The 19115-nt window shown below is 45.2% G+C and overlaps 1 protein-coding gene across 1 annotated transcript in view; it reads right to left on the reverse strand.

Annotated features, from left to right (window-relative positions):
- LOC126428011 (acetylcholinesterase-like) overlaps nucleotides 1-19115 on the reverse strand; it is a 780456-nt gene that overhangs the window by 202856 nt on the left and 558485 nt on the right. The gene's annotated exons all lie outside the window — the stretch shown is intronic.

Here is a 19115-nt window from a genome sequence, read left to right on the forward strand (position 1 = left end):
ACGTAACTAACCTAAGGAAATCACACATTACCGAGCGCACGCGAGGCTCAAACAGCTCTACCCAATGCTCAACAGGGAAAGCACACTGAATAGGAGGGTGTCGAGGTCCTTATACACGACACTGATTAGACCTCTGATGACGTACGCAGCTCCCGTCTGGGGATATGCAGCTCCCACACGACTGCGCCGCCCGTAGATCATACAGAACAAAGTGCTACGAATCATTAGCAATGCTCCACGCTACACACGCACCGTGGATCTTCACCATGAATACCGCCTTGATACCCTCAAGGAAGTATTCAAGAAACACGCCACACGACTATACAGGAACTCGAGACACTCGAACAATCCATTCATCCTCACTCTGGGAAACTACGATCACAACCACAGGTGGAAACACAAGCGACCAAAGACACTGCTAGCTAGGGCATAACCACCTATGGTAAACTAACATACGCAAACAGCGACAAACGTCGGTAAGCCCCTGCATATCAGCAATACTGACTGGTAACTACCAGCTGCTATTAGAGCCGACCAACAGGCCACAGCAGGGACACCGACGAGCTCGCCCACAGACGCACGAACAATCTGCCAACACTCCCTCACACTGTGCTTCCGGTATATGACCTATCGGACACAAGACCGATAACAAACATAACTGTTGCAGGTTGCAGGACGCTGAACGAGGACTCTGTACCAGCACCCAGCGCCAGCCGCCGAGCAGCACAAACGCACAACGTCAAGGTATCGACATGCATGATACCCACTACTAACAAAGCCTATCCTTGCACAACCTATCGCAGGCAGCAAGACAACCGCTACTGCTCTTGCCGCCCGACCTAACTTTCGCAGAGGTTTTTTTCCCTTGGCTCTTGCCTTGGCACCTTTTTTCCTCTGCCCTTCAAACCGCTACCCTTCGTCAGATTTCGACCAATCTATCTCCAGATGAGCGCGTATTAATGGTTAATCCTAACCAGACGTACGCAAACATCGCAGTACCCACATCCTGCGACACCTCACTTTAGTGAATACTAACCCTTATGCAGAGATGGCAGTAGACCTTTTGTGTTGGCCATCATGCCGGTGTGGGCGTGGAGGGGCTCCACCTCTTGTAAAACAAAAAAAAAAAAAAAAAAAAAAAGGAAATCACACACATCCACGCCCGAGGCAGGATTCGAACCTGCGACCGTAACGGTCGCTCGGTTCCAGACTGTAGCGCCTAGAACCGCACGGCCACTCCGGCCAGCTGCAATTCACATCGCAAATTAATTTGTACTAATGGTTACATTCCGAACATTCCTGTCGAATAAAAATATATATAGATGAGAGTTAATACACTACTGGCCATTAAAATTACTACTCCAAGAGGAAATGCTGATGACAAACGGGTATTCATTGGACAAATATATTATACTTGAACTGACATGTGATTACATTTTCACGCAATTTCGGTGAATAGATCGTGAGAAATCAGCACCCAGAACAACCACCTCTGGCATAATAACGGCCTTGATGCGCCTGGGCATTGAGTCAAACAGAGCTTGGATGGCGTGTACAGGTACAGCTGACTATGCAGCTTCAACGCGATACCACAGTTCATCAAGAGTGGTGACTGGCGTATTGTGACGATCCAGTTGCTCGGCCACCATTGACCAGACGTTTTCAATTGGTGAGAGATCTGGAGAATGTGCTGGCCAGGGCAGCAGTCGAACATTTTCTGTATCCAGAAAGGCCCGTACAGGACCTGCAACATGCGGTCGTGCATTATCCTGCCGAAATGTAGGGTTTCGCAGGGAGCGAATGAAGGGTAGAGCCATGGGCCGTAAGACATCTGAAAAGTAACGTCCGCTGTTCAAAACGCCGTCAATGCGAACAAGAGGTGATCGAGACGTGTAACCAACGGCACCCCATACCATCACGCCGGGTGATACGCCAGTATGGCGATGACGAATACACGCTCAGAATGTGCATTCACTCCGATGTCGCCAAACACGGATGAGATCATCATGATGCTGTAAACAGAACCTGGATTCACCCAAAAAAATTTCGTTTTGTCATTCGTGCACCCAGGTTGATCGTTGAGTACACCATCGCAGGCGCTCACCAGCAATATGCGGTCGTGCATTATCCTGCTGAAATGTAGGGTTTCGCAGGGAGCGAATGAAGGGTAGAGCCATGGGCCGTAACACATCTGAAATGTAAAGTCCACTGTTCAAAACGCCGTCAATGCGAACAAGAGGTGATCGAGACGTGTCACCAATGAAACCCCATACTATCACGCCGGGTAATACGCCAGTATGACGATGACGAATACACGCTTAGAATGTGCATTCACCCCGATGTCGCCAAACACGGATGAGATCATCATGATGCTGTAAACAGAACCTGGATTCATCCGAAAAAATTTCGTTTTGCCAGTCGTGCACCCAGGTTGGTCGTTGAGTACACCATCGCAGGCGCTCCTGTCTGTGATGCAGCGTCAGGGGAACCGCAGCCACTGTCTCCGAGTTGATAGTCCATGCCGCTGCGAACGTCGTTGAACCGTTCGTGCAGGTGGTTGTCTTTCAAACGTCCCCATCTGTTGACTCAGGGATCGAGACGTGGCTGCACGATACGTTACAGCCAAGCGGATAAGATGCCTGTCATTTCGACTGCTAGTGATACGAGGCCGTTGGGATCCAGCACGGCGTTCCGTATTACCCTCCTGAACCCACCGATTCCATATTTTGCTAGCAGTCATTGTATCTCGACCAACCCGAGCAGCAATGTCGCGATACGATAAACCGCAATCGTGATAGGCTACAATCTGACCTTTATCAAAGTCGGAAACGTGATGGTACGCATTTGTCCTCTTTACACGAGGCATCACAACAACGTTTCACCAGGCAACGCCGGTCAACTGCCGTTTGTGTATGAGAAATCGGTTGGAAACTTTTCCCATGTCAGCACGTTGTAGGTATCGCCACTGGCGCCAACCTTGTGTGAATGCCTGAAAAGCTAATCGTTTGCATATCACAGCATCATCTTCCTGTCGGTTAAATTTCGCGTCTGTAGCACGTCATCTTCGTGGTGTAGCAATTTTAATGGCCAGTAGTGTAATTCCTACCCACCACCTTTTAGACATTACAGAAAAGAAATTCTTCTATAAAATAGAAGGAGCTGTTGTTACGGAAAAACTACCTCAGTTTGTCACCAAATTTTACTTTGCTGTCTGTCAGACATTTTATATCACTGCATAAGCGCTGGTAAATTTTTGTTGCAGCATTGTGCGTCTCTTTCTGCGCCAAAGCCAACTGTAATGTGGAGTAATAAACGTTATTTTTCCTTCTGGTATTGTAATTATGTGCATTATTCTTTTGAACTGTAGTCCGTTATTTACAACAAACCACATGAGGGAACAAATACAGGGAGCTCGGAAATTCCCGTTAAAAACTTCTAGAAATTGTAAAGGGAAGTGGTTAATAATATTTTTGAATAGGAACACACGTACGAAAACGAACCGTTTTCGTTCTACCATGGTTTCACTACAGATGTTTCGCTCATCTACTTCTACTCGAGGAACTGAATTAGGCATGACGCAGTATAATTACTAGGTAACAATTCGAAAGGAAGGATCCACTTATCGTTTAAGCATATTTTTTGTATTAACACTTAAACAATACGTGTTTACACTAATCTAAAACCAAAAAAAAAAAAAAAATCCAGCACGCTGGGCATTATGTCTGAGAAGCTACGTTTGGGGTACATCACTGTATGGCTGTGAAACATCGAGAAGCGATTCCAGGAGTTTGAACTGTGGTGCCAGAGAAGAACGTTCAAAATTAGGCGCACTGATTCAGTGAAGAATGAGCTTCTTCGCAGATGCGGTGAGATGAGGAATATATGGAAAACACTGACAAGAAGAAGATGTACGGTACGCAATAACAAGTATTACCCTCTCATGTGGAAACAAAAATTTGTTTCCTTCAGTGGTTTGTCCGTTTCTTCTCTTCCGCTTGTCCTTCAAAATGTTTGCACATAGTTTCATTGTTAAACGATCAGTCGGCTGTAATGGGAACCCTCTCCAGTAGCCGTCGTTTAATAACACTATGTCATCAAAAGTATCCGGACACCCCCAAAGACATCCTTTTCATATTAGGTGCATTGTGCTGCCACCAACTGCCAGGTACCCCATATCAGCGACCTCAGTAGTCATTAGACATCGTGAGAGAGCAGAATGGGGCGCTCAGCGGAACTCACGGGCTTCGAACGTGGTCAGCTGATTGGGTGCCACTTGTGTCGTACGTCTGTACGCGAGATTTCCAGACTCCTAAACATCCCTAGGTCCAGTCTTCCCATGTGATGGTGAAGTGGAAACGTCAAGGGACACGTACAGCACAAAAGCATACACGCCGACGTCATCTGTTGAGTGACAGAGACCGCCGACTGGTGAAGAGGGTCGTGATGTGTGATAGGGAAACATCTATATAGCGCATCACACAGGAATTCCAAACTGCATCAGGATCCACTGCAAGTGCTATGACAGTTAGGCGGGAGGTGAGAAAACTTGGATTACGTGGTCGAGCAGCTGATCATAGGCTTCACATCACGCCGGTAAATGCCAAACGACGCCCTGCTGGGTGTAAGGAGCGTAAACATTGGACGATCGAACAGTGGAAAAACGTTGTGTGGAGTGACGAATCACGGTACACAATGTGGCGATCCGATGGCAGGATGTGGGTATGGCGAATGCCCGGTGAACGTCATCTGCCAGCGTGTGTAGGTGCCAACAGAAATAATCGGAGGCGGTGGTGTTACGGTGTGTGTGGTCGTGTTTTTCATGGAGGGGGCTTGCACCCCTAGTTGTTTTGCGTGGCATTATAACAGCGCAGGCCTACATTGATGGTTTATGCACCTCCTTGCTTCCACCGTTGAAGAGTAATTCGGGGATGGCGATTGCATCGTTCAACACGGTAGAGCACCTGTTCATAATGTACGGCCTGTGGCAGAGTGGACGGCGGGCCTATGCCATATTGAATTCTAGCATTACCGATGGAGGGCGCGACGAACTTGTAAGTCATTTTCAGCCAGGTGTCCGGATACTTTTGATCACATAGTGTATAACCACCATGTACATCCAACAAGTAAATAGCGCGTAGGGTGCAAGAGCTATTCTGATGTGAAGAGATTAGCATAGGAAAGGAATTCCTAGTGGACCGTATCAGACCCGGTGAGAAGAGCCAGGACTGAAAAAGTCGTATGGTACAGGGTGATTCAAAAAGAAAGAACAGATTTCAATTGTCTATTGCAGATAAACTATGAAAGATAGAAACACAATTGCGCATGTCAGTGGATGCAGTAAGTTTTATGGTCGGACAGATACTACACCAACAGGAGCACCATGCGTTGCTCGAGAAACATCGAAACGGTAGTGCATTTCATTCCACAGACGAATCAAAGAGTCTGTGTTTATTGACTAGACGGCTTTAAGAGTTGGATATCTCAGATCTGTTTAGCTGTTGTAGGTGGGGCCGAGAATAGCTCCACAGCAAAAAAATAGCGATGTCTGAGGTGAGCTCAGAGGCCAAGAGCAATGAACAAGAACTTGTTGGCCACAGCTTCAAATCGAACGTTGTAGGATGGTCTTGTTAAGATAACGCCCTACGTCAGGACGAACGCATAAAAATGAAATCACTGGAATCGTCGTGAAGTTGAGGAAACAACTAACTTTCTAACATGTCCACACATGACACTTCAGTCACAACTTCCTCCGCAAAAAAGAAAGGTCCAAAAGATTTGCGAACAAAATCGGCACAAAACACATTGTTTCGTTGAGTTTCGTGTTCGACAAAGGCGCCAGGATATTGTCACCCCGTAATTCTTACATTATGGCGATTTACTTTACCCGACAGATGAAACTTCGATTCGTTCGAAGACATGAGACATTCGGAAAAAGTACGATACTGCAGTGCCTGTGTTCCTGAATGACGACAGTGGAAATTTTTGCCGGGCCGCGACTCGAACACGAATTTCCCGCCTATCGCAGGGCGGTCGCCTTATCATTTTTCTACTTTTTCTTGTTCGATATTGCTCGTCGCATTTGTTCGCGGCGGACGTCCGATGACACCCGTTGAAGTTCAGTTTTGATCCGTTCACTCAATTTTTTTTATTTATTTATTTTTTTTTTAATTACAGGAAACAGCTGAGCTGCCGTGCCAGCGTACCATTAGTATCCGAGCACGACTCTTCCTTACAGCTAGGCTGCGCGGCAGTAAGCTTACAAGGGAACCTCCCCATCGCACCCCCCCCCCCCCCCCCCCCCCTCAGATTTAGTTATAAGTTGACACAGCGGATAGGCCTTGAAAAACATAGAACATATCAGACGTGTTTTCCTGTGGAGGAATTCGTTGACCTATGACCTTGCGATCAATCGAGAAAACAGGAAGAAGTTGTGTGGAACTGTGAAAAATTAAGCAAAATATACAAACTGAGTAGTCCACGAGACGCATAGGCAACATCAAGGACACAGTGAGCTCAGGAGCGCCGTGGTCCCGTGGTTAGCGTGAGCAGCTGCGGAACGAGAGGTACTTCGTTCAAGTATTCCCTCGAGTGAAAAGTTTAATTTTTTATTTTCAGTTTATGTGACAAACTCTTATGTTTTCATCACTTTTTTGGGAGTGATCATCACATCCACAAGAAAACCTAAATCGGGCAAGGTAGAAGAATCTTTTTACCCATTCACCAAGTGTACAAGTTAGGTGGGTTGACAACATATTCCTGTCATGTGACGCACATGCCGTCACCAGTGTCGTATAGAATATATCAGACGTGTTTTCCTGTGGAGGAATCGGTTGACCTATGACCTTGCGATGAAATGTTTTCGGTTCCCATTGGAGAGGCACGTCCTTTCGTCTACTAATCGCACTGTTTTGCGGTGCGGTCGTAAAACACAGACACTAAACTTATTAAAGTGAACAGAGACGTCAATGAACGAACGGACAGAGCATAACTTTGCGAAAATAAAGAAAGTAAACTTTTCACTCGAGGGAAGACTTGAACCAAGGACCTCTCGTTCCGCAGCTGCTCACGCTAACCACGGGACCCCGACGCTCTGGTGCTAGTATTATCCTCGATGTTGCCTATCTTCCGCATGGACTACTCAGTTTGTATATTTTGCTTATTTTTTTTCACAGTTCCACACAACTTGTTCCTGTTTTCTCGATTGATCTGTGTTCAGTTTTTCAAGGCCTATCCACTGTGCCAACTTATAAGTAAATCTGAGGGGGGTGCGATGGGGAGGTTCCCCTGTTAGTACCCATACGCCCCTGTCAGGCGCAGGAGTATACACCTCTGTGCTCGCCCGCGAGCCTCTGCGCTCTTTAGGTTCCTGGCCCATTGACCCTATACGCTCGACCCGTAGTCCACAACAGCGATTACACCCTTCTTAATGCGAGCGCTTCGTTCTTTGTCTTCCACGCAAATTGTTCCCTCTTTGTTCTAGTGCGTATTGTTTATTACCCGTCTTTCGCTATGGCTTACCATCATTTCTCTTGTCGAATACGTCTTGATTTTTCTTGAGTCTTGCTTGCACTATCAATCGCTGCGTCACAATTGCCTCTCTTGTGTCTTTAATTTTCCTGAAACCCAACTGGCCGTCATTTAACTCATCCTCAGTTTTCTTAGTGGACGAAATAGTACTCCATATGTCGTCAACGATGTGTCTACAGCCTGTACTCGTACATAGATTACGTATATTTCCCCACAGGTGAGGCATTTTACTTGAAAGTTACTTGCCTGGTGTCCACAGATTATACTGCTGATGGTTGTCCATATTCGCAACTGCGAATACATTCCATGTTTTCGGAGAAAGTGTTTCCCGCGATATCCTGGAGAACTGAAATGTAAAATTTGTACATCGTGTTACTGTCGCCGGGACGCAGTTATTGCAGTAACTGCAACTTCTGAGGATTCATACGGAGGCGTAGTTTCAGGACACCCCACACTGCCCTTTGAGTTGCTGGACTGCCTGTCTTGTGGGCTTCCGAGGTCTCCGTGTGAACGCACCTCGGTTACTCTCGGCATTCTCACCAGCCGTGCGTGGCCGACCAGTTGTCTGCCCTTTCCGTATGCAACCAGCTTTCAAGAATTCTGTATGCCAGACATAAATCTCCTTGTGACAGGCGGCTTCTTGCTGAATGGAATGCGCGTTACACTCGAACGATGGATAGACCGACCGCAAATTCGAAGACACAAAATGATTCCTCTTGTGGTGCAGTCACCCTGTTGTTACAAAGAAACAACACCGCAGCTGTGTCAGAACTTTGAATCTTCCCCTATCATCTAGGTCTACAGGGACACTCCGAAAATCACATCAAGTGCTTGGCAGTAACATGCGCGACGTGTTTCTATCTTTTTTAGTGTGTCTGTACTAAACAGCTGAAATGTGTTTTTGGGGTTTCGTGACTTAAAACTAAACTAAACTCCGTACGAAAAGGCCTTGGGAGGCCCAACGGTACCGACCGGCCGCCATGTCACCCTTTAGTCTGTAAAACCGGAACCAGTACAGGATCGCTTTGTTGTCCATCTCTCTGTCTGTCTCTCCGCAAATTTGGAAATTTGTTGTAACTTCCTATGAGACGAAACTGCTGAGGTTATCGGTCCCTAGGCTTACACACTACTTACACTAAGTTAACGCTAAGGAGAACACACACATCCATGCACAAGGGAGGACTCGAACCTCCAACGGGGGGAGTCGCGCGAACCGTGGCAAGGAGGTTCCGTGTCTGCCTGTCTGTGCGACTGTGAAGAACCTTTTCCTCAGGAACGAGTAGGCGTATCAAGTTCAAATTTATGTCACATGTTAATATCTAGGGCCCTTTGGAGGCGAAAAAATGTCAAAAGATACGGACATTTATGTCACGCATTTTGATACTAGAAATCTCACTCATCAAAAATTATAATACACTTCCCTTTGACCTTCTTCTTCTTCTGTAGTGGTCAATTCAAGGATTGGTTTGCAACAGCTACAATGGCAGCTTGTCTCCATTCTGTGCGTCTTTCAGCTTTTCGCTTCATTTCTTTATAGGTGTTACATCCCACATATTTCACGATTTGATCCATGTACCTCAGCCGTGGTCCTCCTCTTGGTCTTTTTCCCTCGACATACCCCTCTATGATTGTGTTCAGAAGTCCTTTATCTCTTAATAGATGGTCTGTAAATTGCACTCTTCTTATTATCAATGAAACTCCAGAAACTTCTCTTCTCACCCGCTCTTTCCAGAAGCACTTCGTTTGTGACCTTGTCGATACATTTTATTTTGAGCATGCGTCTATAGCACCACATTTCAAAAGAATTTAGCTTCTGGTCTTCCTATGTCGCGAGAGTCCATGTTTCACACCCATAGCATGCCACACTCCACACATATGATTTCAAAAATCTTTCCTGATTTCAAGCCTGATGCTCTTAGATGTTAAGATGTTTTTCTTATTGTTAAAAACCGCCTTTGCTTGAGCTATTCTACTTCTCACTTCTGCCTTGCTCCTTCCATCCCTGGTAATATTACTGCCCAGATAAGTAAATTTATCAACTTGTTCAAGTAGTTCATTGCCTACATGAACTTGGACTTTCACTTGATCTTCTTTGTCGCACGCCATTACTTTTGTTTTTGCTTTATTAATTCTCATATTATATTCTTCACCCATAACTTTATCCATTCTATTCAGTAGGACTACAAGATCTTCTTCACTTTCAGCCAGGACAGCTATATCATCGGCATATCTTATCATATCTATTCGTTGGCCATGAAGTACTACACCTGTCTGTGAATTTTCCCTTACTTTTTCAGCGCCTCTTCAATGTATACGTTAAAGATAACAGGGGATAGTGCGCAACCTTGTCGGACACCTTTCCGTATCAGCACCTCTTGTCGTTTTGTCCGTCCACGGATAACTGCTGTCTCGTTTTTGTACATATCATTTTTCTATCTTTGTGGTCTATTCCTACTTTTTTGAGTACCTCAAACATCTTATCCCATTTAACATTATCAAAGGCTTTCTCTACATCTACGAAAGCTATGTATGTTTTCAGGTTCTTATCTAGTCGTTTCTCTATTATTAGTTTTAGAGCAAATATTGCTTCTCTGGTTCCTCTATCTTTCCGGAATCCAAACTGGTCTTCGGAGAGTGTAACTTCGACTTTTTCTTCTATGCGTTTTAGGATAATTGAGGTTAATATTTTAGAGGCGTGCGTAACTAGGCTGAGCGTCCTATAATTTTCACATCTTGTAGCATTTGCCTTCTTTGGAATGGGGATCATAATGTTTTTCTCAAAGTCTGTAGGAATTTTACCCTGCTCGTACATGTTGAAAACAAGATTATACAGCTCCTGATTCAGTTTTGCTCCTCCAGATTTCAGAAGTTCGGCTGAGATATTGTCCATACCAGGCGATTTGTTGTTTTTCAATTTTTTCAGAGCTAGTTCAATCTCTTCCTTTAATATAGGTTCACCTATGTTGTGTGCATCTACTTCTCTTTCTTCTTCCATGATGTTTTCAGACAGGTCTGGTCCGCTGTACAGTTTTCCTATATATTGTTTCCATCTTCTTGCAACTTCATCACCGTCATCCAACATATTGCCATTTTCATCCAACACAGCCATACACTTGTTTCTTCTGTCTCCAAAGCAATGTCTCACACATTTATAGGCCTTGTCGATATTTTCCTTGCTCATGTTGTCCTCAACTGAAATACAGAGACCATCAAGGTATTTTTCTCTTGCTTGTTTTGCCTCTCTGTTGATTCTGTTTTTGAGACTCTTGTATTTCTCTTGGTCTTCCTTCTTCACAGAATTTTTTAATTTAATTAATTTGACCTAGAACCGGAAAATTTACCGAGAATCAAGGTTTCACAGTACAAATAAAGGAAAAAATCCTGCAATTGGTAATTTGTAATTATAACAGGCAAACAAATGTTTCTCACTTTTCATCCCCCTGTTTGTCTGTAAACTGCAGAGACCTCTTTTCACGTAAACATCTTGCCGTATCAGATTCAAATTTATGTTACTTACATGGTCCCTTGGCGGTATAAAATATTTCTGCTTCTAAGGCTATGCAGTCAAAAGATTCGACCATTTATGTCACATATTTCGATACTTCGAAACTCACTCATCGAAACCCATACGGGACTTCCCAGTGACCTCGAATCATGAGATATGGCAAGAAGCAAGGTTTTTAGTAGAAGCAAACTGAGAAAAAATATGAAAATTGTTAAATTGTAATTACAAAACGAAAAATATCTTTTTGCAATCATAAGATATTGCATTCATGTCCTGTCAAAATCATAATAGACAAACATTACTGAATTCTAACATAAAATGTTGTTGTCATGTTTTAGTAAGCAACAAAAAATGTTTTATTAAATGTTCTATCTCCACATATATAAACTGAAGTCCACTGCTCGCTTCTATTTGTCTGTCTGGGCTAGTCTGGGAACTAATGTAGACATTTTGATACAGTCTTGGAATTCCCGCAATACCAGTATCTGCACTGAAGACCCAAAGAAACCGGTACATTTGCGTAATATCGTGTTGGACTGCAGCGAGACGCAGAAGCACAGCAAGACCACGTCGCATGGACTCGACACACGTCTGAAGCAGTGCTGGAGAGAACTGACACCATGAATCCTGCAGGACTGCCCATAAATCAGTAAGAATACGAGCGGGTGGACATCTCTTCTGAACAGCACGTTGCAAGGCATCCCAGATATGCTCAATAATGTTCGTGTCTGGGGGGGGGGGGGTCTGGTGACCAGTGGAAGTGCTTAAACGCATTGTGATGCTAGAATTCCTCAAGTCCGTTCGAATGCACAGTGGACATGAATGGATGCAGATGATCAGACAGGGTGCATACGTACATGTCACCTGTCAGAGTCGTATCTAGACGTATCATGGGTTCCATATCACTCCAACTCCATCAGCTTGAAAAGTTCCCTGCTGACATTCAGAGTCCATGGATTCATGAGATTGTCTCTGTACTCATACACGACCATCCGCTCGATACAACTTGAAACGAGACTCTTCCGACAAGGCAACATGTTTCCAGTCATCATCATTCCAATGTCGGTGTTGACGGACCCAAGCGAGGCGCAAAGCTTTGTGTCGTGCAGTCATCAAGGGTACACGAGTGGTTCTTCGGCTCCGAAAGCCCATATCGATGATGTTTCGTTGAATGGTTCGCACGCTGACAGTTGTTGATGGCCCAGCATTGAAATCTCCAGCAAGTTGCATAATAAGGGTAGCACTTCTGTGACGTCGAACGATGCTCTCCAGTGGTCGTTGGTCCCGTTCTTGCAGGATCTTTTTCCAGCCGCAGAGATGTAGGAGAGTTGATGTTTTACCCGATTCCTGATATTCACGGTACACTCGTAAAATCGTCGTATGGGAAAAACCCCACTTCATCGCTACTTCGGTGATGCTGTGTTCCAAGGCTCGTGCGCCGACTATAGCACGACGTTCAAACTCACCAAACTCTTGATAACCTGCCATTGTAGCAGCGGTAACCGATCTGACAACTGCGCAGACACTTGTTGTGTTATATAGGCGTTGCCGACGGCACCGCTTTTATTCCGCCTGTTAATATATCTGTGTATTTGAATACGCATGCTCGTATCAGTTTGTTTGGCGGTACAGTGTATATAGAAAACGTAATCGTTGATATTCTCAGTTTTCAGGATGGATGAAGTACATGTACGTTTGGACGGAACCCTGATTGCGCGTGTCCTAATCGTAGTAAACCAATTTTTCGATTTCCTCTTTGAAACACCGGCAGGTAACTACATCAGGTAAGAATGGCATGAGGCTAGAATAAGATCGTTAGTATACAACATGTAGAAGAAATTTATAATGAAATCTAGATCTTTCGCTGTTTACAGGCTTTGATAAATATCAACGGCTGTAGTTGAAGAATGTGTGCGCCGACCGAGGCTCGAACCCGCTTACATGGCAGACGCTCTATCCGACTGAGACACCGAGGACACAGAGAATAGTGCGAATGCAGGGACTTATCTCTGGCACGCTCCCCGTGAGACCCACACTTTCCAACTCACTGTCCACACACTACATGTGTAGTGCCCCTGCCCACTATACTTATTACTCGCGGCGGTCAATCTACCGATTCGCGTAAGAGTTTGAGCAATGTGAGTGAATTCACACTGAAGATGACCACTGGCCAATAAGCCTTGTCTATATGAAGATGGTATGTGTTCTTTCAGACATGTCCGAAAGAACAGATACCATTGCTGATCTTTCAGCTCTCGAAGAGTGAAATTACAGTGAAATCCAAATCCTCAGCTGCTTACAGGCGTTGATAGATATCAACGGGGACAGTTGAAAATGTGTGTCCCGACAGGGACTCGGACCCGGAATCTGCTGCTTACATGGTAGACGCTCTATCCGAGTGAGCCATCGAGGACACGGAGATTAAGATAGGTAAGGCTTACCGGCCAACAATCGTCTTCAATGCGGATTAACTCAAATTGCCCGAACTCTTACGGGAATCGCTAGATTGACTGCCGCGAGTAATGAGTATGGTGGGCAAGGGCACTGCAAATGTTGTGTGTGGACAGTGAGTTGGAAAGTGTGGGTCTCACAGGGAGTGTGCCCGAGATAAGTCCTTGCAGTTGCACTATTGACTGTGTCCTCGGTGCCTCAGTCGGATAGGGGCCAGCACGGTAGCTCAGCGTGTTCGGTCAGAGGGTTAGCTGCCCTCTGTAATAAAAAAAAAACTGAGTTAATGGGTCAACGACGAACTGAAACGGGTGTCTTGCGACGTCCGCCCCGAGCAGATGCAACGAACGAAAACGAACAAAATGAGATTAGAAAAAAAAAAAAAAAAAAATAGAGCGTCTGCCATATACGAAGGAGGTCCCTGGTTCGAGTCCCGGCACACATTTTTGAACTGCCCCCGTTGATATTTATCAACGCCTGTAAGCAGCGAAGTATATCAATCTTTATATTGAGCAAGCAGTGAAGGAAACGAAAGAAAAATTCGGAGTCGGTATTAAAATCCATGGACAAGAAATAAAAACTTTGAGGTTCGCCGATGACATTGTAATTCTGTCAGAGACAGCAAAGGACCTGGAGGAGCAGCTGAACGGAATGGATAGTGTCTTGAAAGGAGGATATAAGATGAACATCAACAAAAGCAAAACGAGGATAATGGAATGTAGTCGAATTAAGTTGGGTGATGCTGAGGGGATTAGATTAGGAAATGAGACACTTAAAGTAGTAAAGGAGTTTTGCTATTTGCGGAGCAAAATAACTGATGATGGTCGAAGTAGAAAGGATATAAAATGTAGGCTGTCAATGGGAAGGAAAGCGTTTCTGAAGAAGAGAAATTTGTTAACATCGAGTATAGATTTAAGTGTCAGGTAGTCGTTTCTGAAAGTATTTGTATGGAGTGTGGCCATGTATGGAAGTGAAACATGGACGGTAACTGGTTTAGAGAAGAAGAGAATAGAAGCTTTCGAAATGTGGTGCTACATAAGAATGCTGAAGATTAGATGGGTAGATCACATAATGAGGAGGTATTGAACAGAATTGGGGATGAGTTTGTGGCACAACTTGACTAGAAGAAGGGATCGGTTGGTAGGACACGTTCTGAGGCATCAAGGGATCACCAATTTAGTATTGGAGGGCAGCGTGGAGGGTAAAAATCGTAGAGGGCCACCAAGAGATGAATACACTAAGCAGATTCAGAGGGATGTAGGTTGCACTAGGTACTGGGAGATGAAGAAGCTTGCACAGGATACAGTAGCATGGACAGCAGCATCAAACCAGTCTCAGGAGATTTCATTAACTTCGTTCTTCGAGAGCTGCCAGATCAGCAATGATGAAACTTCCTGGTAGATTAAAACGGTGTGCCGGATCGAGACTCGAACTCGTGACCTTTGCCTTTCGGGGGCAAGTGCTCTACCAACTGAGCTACCCAACGAGGACTCACGCCCCGCAAAGGTTCCGAGTTCGAGTCTGGCTCCGGCACACAGTTTTAATCTGCCAGGAAGTTTCAAATCAGCGAACACTCCGCTGCAGAGTGAAAATCTCGTTCTGGAATCACCAATGATATCTGTACAGATACCAGCTTGATGTAGAAGAAAGGGTCCCACACACTTCCTGCAGCAAACTGCAGTTACTCCTGCACCTGTTGACGTCTGCCGAGTCCTGCCTAACACGAAGCCCTGAATGCAGCGCTGTCGTGAGCTGGGGGTGGCCACGGCCCGACTTACCGGCAGCGCTGGGCAGGGGCCGAGTGCGGACCTGCTCGCAGCCACACAGCGGCTCCAGACGGCACGCCACGGCGCACACCTGTTGCTGCTGTCGCGGTTGCTGTCTCGCGGCCCGGCCACGGTGGCGCAGCAGCTGTCCCCGCCACAGCTGGGGCTGCCACGTGTCCGGACGAACAGTATACAAGTCCGGCCTCTCCCACTTTTGTTTGGATTTTCACCAATAAGGCAGAGAACACGCGAAGATCAGTTCCAGGCTGGTGAGGTAACCGCGACGAAGGAGTATAAGAAAAACAACAATATATACCCAGTAGCCGCTAGAAAGTACACATTCTTAGTGTTCGCAAACTCTGAAATTCAAATAAATCTGAGAGTGTGAAATTAATAGCATCTGTTGTATAACATTTTTGCTTATTCCAATTCCTGCACTGTAAACAACCAAATCCAAACACAAATTGCCGTTTGCGGCAATGATTGAATTCAAGTAATTCTACAAAGAGAAGAGAAGCAGACCAGAAAATAAATGCAGACGTGCTGAAAGAGGACCACATTAAGGAAAGATATGCACTTGGAACTGAAAACAGGTTTGCTTCTGTGGGAGAAGAAGGCACTCCGTCTTCAGGCGACAAGCCGCCCTTCGGGACCATCCGACCGTCGTGTCATCTTCTGCGGAGGATGCGCATAGGAGGGGCGTGTGGTCAGCACACCGCTCTTCCGGTCGTTATGATGGTTTTCTGTGACCGGAGCCGCTACCATTCGGTCGAATGGCATCACGAGGCTGCGTGCATCCCGAAAAATGGCAACAACGCATGGCGGGACCGATGGTCACCCATCAAAGTGCCGGCGACAGCCGATACCGCTTAACTTCGCTGATCGGACGGGAATCGGTGTATCCACTGCGGCAAGGCCGTTGCCCTCATAGAAGAAGAAGACGATATTGAAAAATTTTGGTCGAAAATCAAAACAGGTTTAATCGATACTGTAAGTGAGGTCCTGAAACTAATGGAGAAAAGGAGGAAGAGCGGAGGATGGTTTAATGATTGCTATAGAGATTCAGTCAGCAAGAGAAGAGCAGCGAAATTGTTACGGCTGACAAACGAACAGGACGAAAGAACAAGGAAGCAGCTAGAGAAGCAAGACAAGTCCTTCCAAAAGAAAAGCCAGAGTTCATAAACAGTAAATTAAAACTGGCAGAAGAACACCGGACAGCAGGAAATACAGGAGACGTTTACAGGGCAGTCAGTTTCTTCAAGAAAGGATACAATCCAAGGATTGACGTAATCAGAGGTCAAGAAGGACAGATAATCACAGATGAAATGAAAGCTATGGCGGTATGGGAAAACTACTTCGAAAACGTCCTGAATGTGGATGAAAACACCATGAGTGCTACAATAGGAAATGAACAAGAAGAATCATATAGAGACAACAGAGATACTGTATCGTTATGGGAGTAAGGACTACCAAGCATGGAAGAGATAAGGACTGTGGTGTCACCGCCAGACACCACACTTGCTAGGTGGTAGCTTAAATCGGCCGCGGTCCATTTAGTACATGTCGGACCCGCGTGTCGCCACTGTGTGATCGCAGACCGAGCGCCACCACAAGGCAGGTCTCGAGATACGGAATAGCACTCGCCCCAGTTGTACGACGACTTTGCTAGCGACTACACTTACGAAGCCTTTCTCTCATTTGCCGAGAGACAGTTTGAATAGCCTTCAGCTGAGTCCATGGCTACGACCTAGCAAGGCGCCATTAGCCTTACATAGTTTGATAGTTATCGTATGAAATGTCTCATCCGGAATGCTGTATTCACCTCAAAGAATAAAAGATAAGTATTCGAGGAGCTGCATACTTTTCTTATTAGAAGTCAATACTTATCCTGTTCCAGAATTCACGCCCGTCTGCGTTAGATAGCTTTCATTTCGGCCTCCTCTATCTACAAGGTGTTGGCACATTTACCAACACATCAAGGACAAGCATAATACTGCTGAAGAGTGGGAAGGCACCAGGAATAGATGGCGTACCCGCAGAGCTGCTGAAGGAGCGAAGAGCTACTCTACAAGCGAGGCTATACCACTTAATCTGCTTATTCTGGAAGAAGGAAAGGATCCTAGAAGAATGGAAGGGGTCTGTCATCTGCCCTATACTAAAGAAAGGACACCCAATGAGATGTAGCAACTATAGAGGAATCAGACTACTTTGTACAGCTTATAAAATCTTGAGCATGTTCATACTGAAGCGATTAATACCACATGTCGAGAAAGTACAGGGATTCCAACAAGCAGGTTTGAGAAAGGGACAGTCAACTGTAGACTATTTACATACAATACGGCAAGTGCTAGCAAAGAGCTGCGAATTCAGTAAAAATGTTCACTGCCTCTTTGTGGACTTTCAAAAAGCATATGATAGTGTTAACAGAGAAGCAATATGGCAAGAAAATGGAAAGGGCTCAAGTTCCCAGATAACTGATAAAACTGACACAGATAAGCACCCAGGAGACAACATGCATGATGAAAGTAAATGGAAACATATCGAAGAAGTTCAAGGTGAGGACTAGAATGCGACAAGGAGACTGCCTCTCCCTGTCCTGTTTAACCTGGTACTGGAGAGAGTCGTGAGAAAGGTAACAAACCTAGAGACAGGAATACAGCTGGGAAGAAGGATCAACGCACAGCAAGACCTCGTTCAGATGACAGGAACATTAATGGAAGAGACAATGAGAGCAGCCCTGAATATGAATAAGACAAAATACCTCGTAGCTAGCAGAGAAAATGATGACAGACTTCGGAAGGTGGAGGATGAAGTCTTTGCAAGAGTAAAAGACTAAATATCTTGGGGCTATAATCCTCGAAAAGAAAGAGATATAAAAAGAAATTACGGCACGAATACAAGCAGGAAACAGGTGTTGGTTTGCTCTGGGAAAGCTGTTAAAGTCCCGGCTTCAATGAGATCCTCAAAGACCAGGATCTACTAGAGAATGTACAAACTGTAGTCTTATATGGAGCAGAGACCTGGACCATCAGTCAAAAGATGGAAAGAAAAATCATGACATTTGAGAATTCCGTCCTCATATTTTTGGGCCGCTGAATGATGGGGATGAATGGAAGACAAGAAAGAATTGTGAACTGCAGGAACTATACAAGTCGGTGGACATCGTGGCAGTGATCAAAGAAAGAAGACTGAAGAGGTGTGGATATGTAAAACGCCGAGAAGGACAGATCGTTATGGGGGTAGCGGAGGAAGATTTAGGGAAGAAGACCACCACCCCGATGGGTTGATCAGGTTAGAGAGGAGTACCCTGGGGCTGTCTGAAGAAGAACACATGGACAGGGGACGATGGAGGAGGCTGATTGGTGTGGCGGAAGACCGACTCTGGTTTGTCTGGCCAACGCAGTAAGTAAGTACTGTCTATCAACAAAGGTCATTTGACTAAAAAACAAATGCGTGAGACAGATTCTCATTAATGTTCATATATACAATGTGGGCCTACAGCACAGTAAACCTGATTCACCATAAGATCAATATACATCAGAAGCATGAATAAATAAATACTTGTTCTTCTTCTGTAGTGGTCAATCCAAGGATTGGTTTGCAACAGCTACAATGGCAGCTTGTCTCCATTCTGTGCGTCTTTCAGCTTTTCTCTTCATTTCTTTGTAGGTGTCACATCCCACATCTTTCACGATTTGATTCATGTACCTCAGTCGTGGTCTTCCTCTTCGTCTTTTTCCCTCGACATATCCCTCTGTGATTGTGTTCAGGAGTCCTTTATGTCTTAATAGATGGCCTGTAAATTGCACTCTTCTTATTAACAATGAAACTCCAGAAACTTCTCTTCTCACCCGCTCTTTCCAGAACCA

The sequence above is a fragment of the Schistocerca serialis genome, chromosome 12 (assembly GCF_023864345.2).
Source record: "Schistocerca serialis cubense isolate TAMUIC-IGC-003099 chromosome 12, iqSchSeri2.2, whole genome shotgun sequence".
In the NCBI taxonomy this organism is placed as follows: domain Eukaryota; kingdom Metazoa; phylum Arthropoda; class Insecta; order Orthoptera; family Acrididae; genus Schistocerca; species Schistocerca serialis.